This window comes from Silurus aristotelis (assembly GCF_946808225.1).
Source record: "Silurus aristotelis genome assembly, chromosome: 3".
Classification (NCBI taxonomy): Eukaryota; Metazoa; Chordata; class Actinopteri; order Siluriformes; family Siluridae; genus Silurus; species Silurus aristotelis.
The window spans coordinates 3,496,930-3,510,656 of NC_139576.1; positions in this window are offsets into that span (position 1 = coordinate 3,496,930).

Consider the following 13,727-nt stretch of genomic DNA (forward strand, 5'->3'; position numbering starts at 1 on the left):
GAAGACGTCTACAGAGACGGCAGGGAAAGGAGCAGTGTAGGAGAGTAGAGGTTCGGGTTGGTACTTTAAATGTTGGTACTATGACGGGTAAAGGGAGAGAGGTAGCTGATATGATGGAGAGGAGAAAGGTAGATATGCTGTGTGTTCAGGAGACCAAGTGGAAAGGGAGTAAGGCCAGGAACATTGGAGGTGGGTTTAAACTGTTTTATCATGGTGTGGATGGGAAGAGAAATGGTGTAGGGGTGATTCTGAAGGAAGAGTACAGTAAGAGTGTAGTGGAGGTGAAGAGAGTTTCTGATAGGGTGATGATCGTGAAGGTGGAGGTTGAAGGGATGATGATAAATGTCATCAGTGCCTATGCTCCACAAGTTGGCTGTGAGATGGAGGAGAAGGAAAGATTCTGGAGTGAATTAGATGAAGTGGTAGATGGTGTACCTAGGAAAGAACGATTGGTGATTGGGGCAGACTTTAATGGGCATGTAGGTGAAGGGAACAGAGGTGATGAGGAGGTGATGGGTAGGTATGGCCTTAAGCAGAGGAATGTGGAAGAGCAGATGGTGGTGGATTTTGCTAAAATGATGGAAATGGCAGTGGTGAATACGTATTTTAAGAAGAAGAAGGATCATAGGGTGATGTATAAGAGTGGAGGAAGGTGCACACAGGTGGACTATGTGCTATGCAGGAGATGCAACCTAAAGGAGATTGGAGACTGTAAGGTGTTGGCAGGGGACAGTGTAGCTAGACAGCATCGGATGGTGGTCTGTAGGATGGTTTTGGAGGCGAAGAAGAAGAGGAGGTGAGTGAGGACTGAAAGAAGAATAAGATGGTGGAAACTGAAGAAGGAAGAGTGTAGTGTGAGGTTCAGGGAAGAGGTCAGACAGAGGCTCAGTGGTGTTAAGGAGGTGTTGGATGATTGGGCAACTACTGCAGGAGTGATGAGGGAGGCAGCTAGAAAAGTACTTGGTGTAACATCTGGAAATAGAAAGCAAGACAAGGAGATGTGGTGGTGGAATGAGAAAGTGCAGGAGAGCATAAGGAGAAAGAGGTTGGCAAAACAGAAGTGGATAGACAGAGTGATGAGAAAAGTAGGCAGGAGTACAAGGAGATGCGGCAGCAGGTTAAGAGGGATGTGGCGAAAGCCAAGGAAAAGGCATATGAGGAGCTGTATGAGAGGTCGGACACTAAGGAAGGAGAAAAGGATTTGTACCGATTGGCCAGGCAGAGGGACCGAGCTGGGAAGGATGTACTGCAAGTTAGAGCAGTGAAGGATGGAGAGGGAAATGTGTTGACTAGTGAGGAGATTGTGTTGAGAAGGTGGAGGAAGTATTTTGAGCAGCTGATGAATGAGGAAAATCAGAGAGAGAGAAGGTTGGATGATGTGGAGTTGGTGAAGCAGGAAGTGGATAGGATTAGTATGGAGGAAGTGAGAGCAGCGATTAAGAGGATGAAGAGTGGAAAGTCGGTTGGACCAGATGACATACCGGTAGAAGTGTGGAGATGTTTAGGAGAGATGGCAGTGGAGTTTTTGACCAGATTGTTTAACAGGATTTTGGAAGTCAAGTCAAGTCAAGTCAAGTCAAGTCAAGTCAAGAAGCTTTTATTGTCATTCAACCATATATAGCTGATGCAGTACACAGTGAAATGAGACAACGTTCCTCCTGAACCCAGGTGCTACATAAAACAACATAAAACAACAGTAAACAACAGTCACAGAACAGAAGAACACAGGGCCAGGAACTAAGATCCTCGCCACATAAAGTGCATGTGTGCAACTGGTGCAAACAGTGCAAAAGACATCACAAGACAGTGCGAGACAACACAGGACAGTGCAGGACAATACAAAATACACAAAATATAAAAATAAAAACAACAATAGCTCCGCCAGTAAAACCTGTCGTAACAGAATAAGGTGCACAGTAGCAGAAAAATGTAAACAGAGAAATGTAAACAATTGTGCAATTCTACAATAGCAGCAATCAAAAATAAAGTGATCAGTGACCAAAGGATTTGGACAGAATATTGTGCAAAGAGAGCAAGTCCCAGAAGATCAGTAACAAACGGCATGTAAACATTATTGCGACAATGAAAGGTGTAAATGGTGTTGAAACCTGGGTGTGCGAAGTGTATGTGTGTTGAGTCCGGTTGTACAGATCAGTCACACAGTTGTGTGTAAGTGTGTGTGTGAGTATGTGTGTGTGTGTGAAAGAGAGTTCAGTTTAGATGTTTGTTTAGGAGCCTGATGGCTTGCGGGAAAAAACTGTTGCACAGTCTTGTTGTGACGGCCCGAATGCTTCGGAACCGTTTCCCTGATGGTAGGAGGGTGAAGTGTGTGTGTGACGGGTGTGTGTGGTCATCTACAATGCTGTGTGCTTTGCGGATGCAGTGTGTGGTGTAAATGTCCATGATAGAGGGGAGAAAGACTCCGATGATCTTCTCAGCTGTCCTCACTATCCTCTGTGGGGTCTTGCGATCCGAGACGGTGCAGTTCCCAAACCAGGCAGTGATGCAGCTGCTCAAGATGCTCTCGATGGCCCCTCTGTAGAACATGGTCAGGATGGGGGGAGGGAGATGAGCTTTCCTCAGCCTTCTCAGGAAGTAGAGACGCTGCTGGGCTTTCTTGGTGATGGAGCTGGTGTTAAGTGACCAGGTGAGGTTATCCGCCAGATGAACACCAAGGAATTTGGTGCTCTTGACGATCTCCACTGAAGATCCCTCGATGATCAGTGGAGAATGGTCTCTCTGTGCTCTCCTGAAGTCAACAACCATCTCTTTGGTTTTGTCAACGTTCAGAGACAGGTTGTTGGCTCCACACCAGGCTGTTAACCGTTGCACCTCCTCTCTGTATGCTGACTCGTCGTTCTTGCTGATTAGACCCACCACAGTCGTGTCATCAGCAAACTTAATGATATGATTCGAGCTGTGCGTTGGTGCACAGTCGTGAGTCAGCAGAGTGAACAGCAGTGGACTGAGCACACAGCCCTGAGGGGCTCCAGTGCTCAGTGTGGTGGTGCTGGAGATGCTGTTCCCGATCCTGACTGACTGAGGTCTCTCAGTCAGGAAGTCCAGGATCCAGTTGCAGAGGGAGGTGTTCAGGCCCAGTAGGCTCAACTTCTCAATAAGGTGCTGAGGAATGATTGTGGTAAATGCTGAACTGAAGTCTATGAACAGCATCCTTACATAAGAGTCTTTGTTATCGAGATGGGTGAGGGCCAGATGGGAGGTTGGGGAGATGGCATCGTCCGTGGAGCGGTTTGGACGATACGCAAACTGCATGGAGTCCAGTGCGGGTGGGAGCTGGGTCTTTATGTGCCTCATGACGAGCCTCTCGAAGCACTTCATCATGATGGGTGTGAGTGCAACGGGACGATAGTCATTGAGGCAGGAGACAGAAGACTTCTTCGGCACAGGAATGATGGTCGTCGCTTGAGGCACGTGGGAACAGTGGCGCTGCTCAGGGAGATGTTAAAGATGTCAGTGAATACATCTGCTAGTTGTTCTGCACATTCCCTGAGCACTCTGCCAGGAATGTTGTCAGGTCCAGCAGACTTCCGTGGGTTAACTCTGCATAGAGTTTTCCTCACTTCAGCTGTGGTTAGACAGAGCACCTGGTCACTGGGAGGAGGGATGGTCTTCCTCGCCACCACGTTGTTCTGCACCTCGAACCGGGCGTAGAAGTCATTCAGCGCATCTGGGAGGGAGGGATCACGGTCACAAGCAGGTGATGTGGTCTTGTAATTCGTAATCGCCTGGATGCCCTGCCACATGCGCCGGGTGTCTCCGCTGTCCTGGAAGTGGCCATGGATTCTCTTGGCGTGTGCGCGCTTCGCCTCTCTGATGGCACGGGACAGTTTGGCCCTTGCTGTTTTTAAGGCCATCTTGTCCCCTGCTCTGAAGGCAGAGTCTCTTGTTTTTAGCAGCGCACGCACCTTGGCGGTCATCCACGGCTTCTGGTTGGAGCGTGTAGTGATGGTCTTGGAAATAGTCACGTCATCAATGCACTTGCCGATGTAGCTGGTCACTGTTGACGTGTACTCCTCCAAGTTAATGAAATCGTTATTGGTTGCAGCTTCCCTGAACATGACCCAGTCAGTGCATTCAAAACAGTCCTGGAGAGCAGACATGGATCCTGCTGGCCAGGTTCTCACTTGTTTTTGAGCTGGTCTTGAACGTCTGCTGAGTGGTCTGTATGCTGGGATCAGCATAACAGAGATGTGGTCTGAGTACCCGAGGTGGGGGCGGGGCTTCGCCCGGTATGCGCCCCGGATGTTTGTGTAAACAACATCCAGCGTGTTTTCTCCTCTGGTTGCAAAGTCCACATTCTGATAGAATTTGGGAAGCACAGTCCTGAGATTTGCGTGATTAAAATCTCCGGCGACAATAAACAATCCGTCAGGGTGTGAGTTTTGAAGTCCGCTAATGGTCCCGTAGAGCACGCTGAGCGCTTCCTTAGCATTAGCGCTAGGTGGTATGTACACTCCGAGCACAATAGCGGTGGTGAATTCCCAGGGTAAATATAAAGGTCTACATTTCACAACAATAAACTCCAGCAGCGATGAGCAGTAGGTAGAAACAAGCACAGAGTTCTTACACCATTTCGTGTTGATGTAAACACACAGACCGCCGCCGCGAGTCTTACCGCACAGAGCTGCATTCCTGTCGGCACGAAACGCCGCTAGCCCGTCCAGCTGGATGGCGGCGTCCGGAACTCTGTCGCTCAGCCACGTCTCCGTAAACACAAAAGCGCGACAGTGTCTGTACTCACGCCGAGTAGCTTGTTGTAGTCTGATGTAGTCTAATTTATTGTCCAGGGAGCAGACATTTGCCAGCAGTAGTGATGGTAGAGCGGGCCGGCTAGGGTTAGCTTTTAGCCTAGCATTAGCACCCGCTCGCTTTCCGCGTTTCTGCTTCCTCGCACAGCGCTTCCGATTCCCCCTCCTCCGTCCGTCCTCCGCAGGCGATGCCGAGGTCTGGAGGCCTGGTTCTCGGAGCACGCCGAGGTCGCGTAGTTTCTGCCGCAGGTCATAATTTATGGTGTTGTTTGGGTTGTTTCTGAGTTCTTTCAGTGTTTTGCGGTTGTACACAGGCACACCGGTTGCTCCGATGTCCATGTGTTGTGTAAGGCGGGCTAAAAAATAAAGTTAGCACCATTTTGGGTCCGGAGCGGCCGCTGCGAGCTACTGCCGTGCCGCCATCTTGGATCCAACAGGAAGGTGGAAGGTGAGAAGATGCCTGAGGAATGGAGAAGAAGTGTGCTGGTACCGATCTTTAAGCATAAAGGAGATGTGCAGTCTTGCAGTAACTACAGGGGAATTAAGTTAATCAGTCACACCATGAAGTTATGGGATAGAGTAGTGGAAGCCAGGCTGAGAGAAGAGGTGACCATCTGTGAGCAACAGTATGGTTTCATGCCGAGGAAGAGCACCACAGATGCCTTATTTGCTTTAAGAATGTTGATGGAGAAGTATAGAGAAGGACAGAAGGAATTGCATTGTGTATTTGTGGATTTAGAGAAGGCGTACGACAGGGTGCCAAGAGAGGAGTTGTGGTATTGTATGAGGAAGTCAGGTGTGTCAGAGAAGTATGTGAGGGTGGTGCAGGACATGTATGAGGACAGTGTGACGGCAGTGAAGTGTGCAGTAGTAACGACAGACTGGTTCAGGGTGAAGGTTGGACTGCATCAAGGATCGGCCCTGAGCCCTTTCCTGTTTGCAGTGGTGATGGACAGGTTGACGGACGAGGTCAGACAGGAGTCTTCCTGGACTATAATGTTTGCGGATAATATTGTGATTTGTTGTGAGAGTAGGGAGCAGGTTGAGAAGAGCCTGGAGAGGTGGAGATATGCGCTGGAGAGAAGGGGAATGAAACTCAGTAGGAGTAAGACAGAATACATGTGTGTGAATGAGAGGGAGGGCAGTGGAGTTGTGCAGTTGCAGGGAAAAGAGCTGGAGAAGGTGGAGGAATTCAGGTACCTGGGGTCAACAGTGCAAAGTAATGGTGAGTGTGTTAGAGCAGTGAAGAAAAGAGTGCAGGCAGGGTGGAGTGGGTGGAGAAGAGTGACAGGAGTGATTTGTGATAGTAGGGTATCTGCAAAAATTAAAGGGAAACTTTTTAGGTCTGTGGTGAGACCTGCGATGTTGTATGGATTAGAGACAGTGGCATTGAGTAAAAGACAGGAGGTGGAGCTGGAGGTAGCAGAGCTGAAGATGTTGAGGTTTTCGTTGGGAGTGACGAGGATGGATAAGATTAGAAATGAGTTTATAAGAGGGACAGCGCATGTAGGATGTTTTGGTGACAAGGTGAGGGAGGCGAGATTGAGATGGTTTGGACATGTGCAGAGGAGGGACATGAATTATATTGGTAGAAGAATGCTAAGGATGGAGCCACCAGGTAGGAGGAAAAGAGGAAGGCCAAGGAGGAGGTTTATGGATGTGTTGAGGGAAGACATGCAGGTAGTTGGTGTAAAAGAGGCAGATGTAGAGGACAGGGTGGTATGGAGACAGATGATCCGCTGTGGCAACCCCTAATGGGAGCAGCCAAAAGAAGAAGAAGAAGAAGATTGTCTCAAAGCAGCCTTACACAGATAATGTGATGATTAAAAGTGAAGATGTTCTTTATAAGTAAGTTTGTCCCTGATGAACGAGCCGGTGGCGACTGGGGTGAAGGAAAAACTCCCCGAGACGGCATTAGGAAGAAAACTTGAGCGGAACCAGACTCAAGAGGGAACCCATCCTCATCTGGGTTGCACCGAATGTCCATTTATAGCAGATATACAATGTTGCGGGGTACAGTGATGATGATCAGAAGTGAAATGTAGTCCTGAGTCAATGTAGCAGACTGTTTACATTAACTACAGTCCAATCCATCCTCAAAGCTCCCGTTCTTACTCCGGAATTTCATGGAACCACCCAAGGCGTTGATGAGAAACCGTCCCAAGCTGCACAGAGTGGCCTCTAGTCGAAGAGAACACTATCCAGAGGCAGGCCTGGACTAAGTGGAAAGATCCACGGAGGGGAGAGGGGCAGGAACAGTGGTCACTGGAACCTCAGGAGAATGTTTAACTCAACACAGAGAGAGAGAGAGAGAGAGAGAGAGAGAGAGAGAGAGAGAGAGAGAGAGAGAGAAAGAGAAGAGGGTGACAGGAAGAGAAGGATATGGATTATTAAGTGTCTTTATTGTTGTATAAAAGTTAATGTCACTGTGCAGTTTGGACTCCGGCAAGACTCGCTATGGCAACATAACTAAAATGGAGAACCAGAAGGTAACACCAACATGAGGGATCTCTGGGATAAGAGACGACCCACCAAACCACCGTCAACAAACCTGAGTGAACGTGTGAAAGTGAGGGGACGACAGCATACAAATATCCCAGTTCACCAAACACTCCATGTCCATGATCCCTCCAGATCTGCACCTTCACCTCGAAAAAATCTACTGATAAAAGACTCGACTAAATAAATGTTTTTAACCTCGACTTGAACACTGAGACTGTGTCTGAGTCCCGAACACTGATTGGAAGGTTGTTCCATAACTGTGGGGCTTTATAAGAGAAAGGTCTGCCCCCTGCTTTAGTCTTCATTATTTGAGGAACCAACAGATAGCCTGCACCTTTTGATCTAAGTAGGCGTGGAGGATCATACTGGTACAGAAGTTCACTCAGATACTGCGGTGCGAGACCGTTAAGTGCTTTATACGTCAGTAGTAGTATTTTATAATCAATGAGAGATTTGATTGGGAGCAGTGTAGACTGATTGAAACAGGAGTGATGTGGTCATATTTCCTAGATCTAGTGAGGACTCTTGCTGCTGCATTCTGAACTAACTGAAGCTTATTTATGCACTTACTCAAACACCCAGACAGTAAAGCGTTACAGTAGTCTAATCTAGATGTAACAAAAGCATGAACTAGTTTTTCTGCATCCTGTAACGACATCATAATTCTAATTTTAGCAATATTTCTAAGATGAAAGAAGGCGATCCTGGTAATATTGTTCACGTGAGCCTCAAAGGAAAGACTAGGGTCAATAATAACACCAAGGTCTTTGACAGCCGTACATGCTGAAACAGAAACACCATCCAGAGATGCTACGTAATTGGAAAGTTTGCTTCTAGCTACATGTGGTCCTAGTAAAAGTACTTCCTGCTCAACTTCCTTCTGAGTTGAGCAGAAGAAAGTTATCAAGCATCCACTGTCTAATGTCCTTTACACACTCCTCAACATTGTTAAGCTGATCCCTCTCATCTGGCTTTGCTGAAATATACAGCTGTGTATCATCAGCATAGCAATGGAAGCGAATACCATGTTTATGTATAATTTCACCCAGAGGCAGCATATATAAAGAGAAAAGCAGTGGGCCTAAGACAGATCCTTGAGGAACACCAAACTTTACCACAGAGAGTGTGGAGAACTCACCATTTACATCAACAAACTGATAGCGATCAGTCAAATAAGACCTGAGCCAAGAGAGAGCTGTTCCCTTTATTCCAACAACGTTCTCAAGTCTAGCAAGCAGTATAGTGTGATTAATGGTGTCAAAAGCTGCACTAAGGTCGAGCAAAACAAGTAAACTTCTTTCACAAATTCCTGTATGGCATTCACATTAAAAATCAAACACAGAGATTGCAAACCATACTGTAAACACAATAAAAAAGACAGAAACATTTTGTTGGAGAAAAATATTTATTTTACAATTTTGCCAAGCGACACATTTCCTGTCAACATGCAACTGAATTGGATTCAGATTCTAGTTATCAAAATAAAATAAATAATTTAAAATAAAATATATATAAAATTAAAATAAAATAAAAGGCAAAAAAGGCAATCTTGTAATGCCTTTAAAGTGCTGGAGTAAAAAAAAATTTTTCTCAAAGTGCCAGAATAATCTTAAAATGCTCCTATTAACTGCTCACTAAAAGGTGTATTTTCTTCAGGATAGCTAATGATTTTGATGGCATAAATCAAGTCAAATAGGAAAGCAACAGCTGTAGGGACGTCTTGCACATTATCCAGCACACCTTGCTCCTCTAAAACTACAGACAGGCCCCTTACATTTGGGTTTGAATGGATGGTGGCAAATTCATCTTCAATGACAGTTAAGACACCCTTCTTCATCCCTGTTGTGTGATTGTCTTCTGGGTCTGTGTCCTGCAGTAAAAATCAGCATAAACACAGAATCAAAACCCATTTTAAATTGATTGAGTTCTGCTGGACCACAAAGAGATTTTTATATGGATTAAGATAGGTCACCCAGATATCACACATGCCACAATTTACCACTGTGTTTGCTTGGATATACACCATGTTGCCAAAAGTATTGGGACACCCCCTTCTAATGAACAGGTTTGACTACTTTAGTAATTTCCACAAATTACATGTTTAAGCATATGATGAGATTCGATGGAATTGTGTGCATCTAATTTTTAGCAAGAGTTTGGACAGGACCCTTTTCTATTCTAAAATAGCAATGCTGCTGTGTATGGAAAGGTTGAAAAAATAAATCACTGATTCAGTCAGTGTGGAAGAACTTGACTGGTCTGCAGAAAGCAAAGGCTTAATCCCAGATGAACATCTCTGGTGGGACTTATATGCACACACTGAGCCAAAAACTAATCACCAAACACTAATCACCAAACAATAATGACTTGTACTTACACTATATGAACAAAAGTATTGGGACACACCCTTCTTTAGAACAGAAAAAGGCACTTCCAAAACTGTGACAACAAAGATAAAAACATAATTCATGTATTTACAAATTGTATTTCCATCTCTGTTGCAACAGTTTTGGAAGTGTCTAAAATGGCTACCCATATGTACAAGTCATTGGTGTTTGGTTTGAGTTTTTGGCTCGAGGTCTACATTTAAAGTGACATCAAAGGTGTTCAGATGGGATTAGGACTTGGCTTTATGCAGACCAGTCAAGTTCTTCCACACTGACTGAATCAATCATTTCCTTTTGAACCTTGCCTTATACACAGAGGCATTTTCGAATGTTAGAATAGAAAAGGGGTGTCCCAATACTTTTGGCAATATAGTGTAACACTTGATTTGTGCTGCCAGACTCATTACTAATAAATATTCAACTAGGATTATTCAATAAATACATTTTTGCCAACACTTTGCCTCCTCCATTCTACTCTTTCCCCTGCCGTTTGCAGTTATCAGATTAGTTTCGGACACCAGACAAAACTGTTTTTTCTTTACAGGATCTGTACCTCAGGTATGAGATAATATGCCTATAACAGACTGATAGCACACTTACCAGGCAAGACTTCAGGAATTTTCCAGACTTTTCCCCCTCATAAACAAAGGTAGACTTTTGAGAGCTGTAGGTTTTTTTTAGCAGCACATCAGAAACCTGAAAGTCACAGAAAAAGTTAAAACCTTCAGATGAATGCTTCTGAGATATGTGGCTACTAAAAGTTGAAAGGACATTGGTTGTCAGCTCACAATCTTTAAAAGGACAACTGACTGTGTCATGCCTCCTCAAAGGATTAAAACTGGGTTGGCTGACAAACATCTTTGAAATCACATAACTCACATGAAAAATTTAATTTGTCAGTAACTGCAGCAGTGTGTTTGTGTGATCTTGTTAAATGTGTTTTTAACACACCTAAAGTTTTAAAAGTGCAGATGCAGTCTGTTGATGTATATTTCTTGTCGTGATGGAGTGTAGATCTCGGTTGGAAGGAATCTTCGTAGACACTGTTATTTCTTGTAAATAGCGTTTATTTAACACAGAAATTCAGCATCTGGAACGAGCCTCCTGGATGAGCCCGGAGCCGACTCTGGCAAATTTGAATCGACTCCCGATCCATAGCTGCACATACGTTTAAATAGTTTGCCCGTTCTCTGGGTCCGCCTCTCAACGTATAACAGATGTATATGAGCCTATTTCGCAATAATGTTTAACATAAAGCGAAACCTGTCTTTGTCCAGACTAAATGTATCTCAGATGTACTAGAGCTCACTTTCCCAGACCATTCAGTTTAACATATAGTGAACGGGACAGAGGTCTTTTCCCCAGAGGGCATGCATCCTGGATCATATTCTATACTTCGGCTCATACTGATTTAAGAACACAGCGCGTATCCCCCACATGCTTTAAGATAAACATTAAGGGTCTTTCATACATTTGGCTTAAAGGAAAACATCTGGGCAAACGCTTATCCTTATAGAAACAGGGATTTACGTTCAGCCCCTGCATGAATTTCATCAGTGCAGAAATAATCTGACTTTAGGCCTGTAGATACTACATATTTCAGATATCACATATTTAAGACACTATACTGTATACAAGCAAGGATGCTGCCGGGATCGCCCCCTCGATAGTGCTGAAGCCTGTAGTGTTTCAAGAGGACCTCTATAAAAAAACAAACACAGTTTGACATGTGCAGTAATACATTCCATCTAAATTGACATTAATTGTTTAAAACACAACATAAATCCCAGCCAACATTTCCATGTGGGCCCCATGCAGGTATTCTATGGGCTGTCACTTGGGCCCTGCATAAGCAACCCAAATGGGGCCCAGAGAAATTTGTCCATTGGCTCCACATGGGCCCCATGTGTGTTAGCCCAGAGGGGCCACTGATGGGTCCATGGTGGGCTCTAAATGGGACCTGTATAGGTGTTCTTTATATGGGCCCATTTGGGTCCCAAATAGGTGTTAAAAATGGGGCCAAAGTGGGCTACAAAAAGGACCCTTATGGGCCCCACATCACTCAATCATGGGTCAACCCACAAATGGCCCATTTATGGGGTTGTTGTGGGACCACAGTGGGTGAGATTTGGGTCCCATTTATTAATTTCATCTTTGATTTCTGTTGGTGAACTTAATGTGCTACTATGGAAAATCCAGTGTCAAACCATTTCAAACCTCAGTTACAATGTAAAGCTGTGCCCGACCAAACAAAGAACTAATATTAGTTGATTTTATGTGCTGCTTTATGTTTAAAATTACATGGTTGAGTATTTGAACTGTGAAAAATAAATGACTTAATCTCAGAATGTGTAAATCAGATTTAATTGAAATTAATTCAAAAAAAGTAAACAAGAAACAGGAATAACAGAATTACTAATGTAGAATAGTTCACTGGTGGGTCTATGCAGATTCCTCAGCTGCACACCTACAAAACAGTAAAGAAAGAGAAGAGAGAAAAGGCAATTTAGTACATTTTAAAATACTACCATTCACAGCAGCATTTAAAAAAACATGCATCAATATAATTAAGACATATCCTAGAATCTCATCAGTGAACTGTTCCCACCTCTGCCTCGCACAGTAATAACTTATGCCGGGGGACCAGTCATGGAATCCAAAACTTATGAATGTAATAATTAAAATATCAACCTTGCGTCTGAACTTGACTCTTAAACAAATATTTGGCCATTGCCAAAAGCCAGTGATTAGAACAATGATTCTGATCAGCTGAAAGATGGTCAGATGGCTAAAAAGATGGCTAAAAGGTCATCAACAACACCACTGACAAATAGACATTGAACAATAAGCAGTCCCAGACGGGTTTGTCACTTGTTGTGGTCCCCTTGAAAAATGAATTTTGTGATCTGGTTTGTGTTGTGAGGATTTGCAGCGTGTATCTGTGTTTGGTTGTGTTGTGAGGATTTGCAGCGTGTTTGTGTTTGGTTGTGTTGTGAGGATTTACAGCGTGTTTATGTGTTTGGTTGTGTAGTGAGGATTTGCAGCGTGTTTCTGTGTTTGGTTGTGTTGTGAGGATTTGCAGCGTGTTTCTGTGTTTGGTTGTGTTGTGAGGATTTGCAGCGTGTTTCTGGGTTTGGTTGTGTTGTAAGGATTTGCAGTGTGTTCGGTTGTGTTGTGAGGATTTGCAGCGTGTTTCTGTGTTTGGTTGTGTTGTGAGGATTTGCAGCGTGTTTCTGTGTTTGGTTGTGTCGTGAGGATTTGCAGCGTGTATCTGTGTTTGGTTGTGTTGTGAGGATTTGCAGCGTGTTTGTGTTTGGTTGTGTTGTGAGGATTTGCAGCGTGTTTCTGTGTTTGGTTGTGTTGTGAGGATTTGCAGCGCGTTTCTGTGTTTGGTTGTGTTGTGAGGATTTGCAGCGTGTTTCTGTGTTTGGTTGTGTTGTGAGGATTTGCAGCGTGTTTCTGGGTTTGGTTGTGTTGTAAGGATTTGCAGTGTGTTCGGTTGTGTTGTGAGGATTTGCAGCGTGTTTCTGTGTTTGGTTGTGTTGTGAGGATTTGCAGCGTGTTTCTGTGTTTGGTTGTGTCGTGAGGATTTGCAGCGTGTATCTGTGTTTGGTTGTGTTGTGAGGATTTGCAGCGTGTTTGTGTTTGGTTGTGTTGTGAGGATTTGCAGCGTGTTTCTGTGTTTGGTTGTGTTGTGAGGATTTGCAGCGCGTTTCTGTGTTTGGTTGTGTTGTGAGGATTTGCAGCGTGTTTCTGTGTTTGGTTGTGTTGTGTGCTCTCTCAGACACTGTATAGGATGCCTTGAGGATCAGTAATTTATAAGATATTTTTTCATTTCAGGGTGGAGTATTCCTTTAAATAAACAGAGGCAAAAACAGTGATTGGGATAAAATATTATGAATTGTTCAGCCCTAGCTATAAGGTTATAGGACTTACACTTCCGGCTGTACTGCCCTGCAATCATGGTCCCGCTGGGCTCTCAAAGCACGGTTGGCTTCTCTGTCGCTTGCATTTGTGAACCATTTATCAAGTGCTGTCTCCATCTCTTCCTTAATAACAGTTTTCAGCA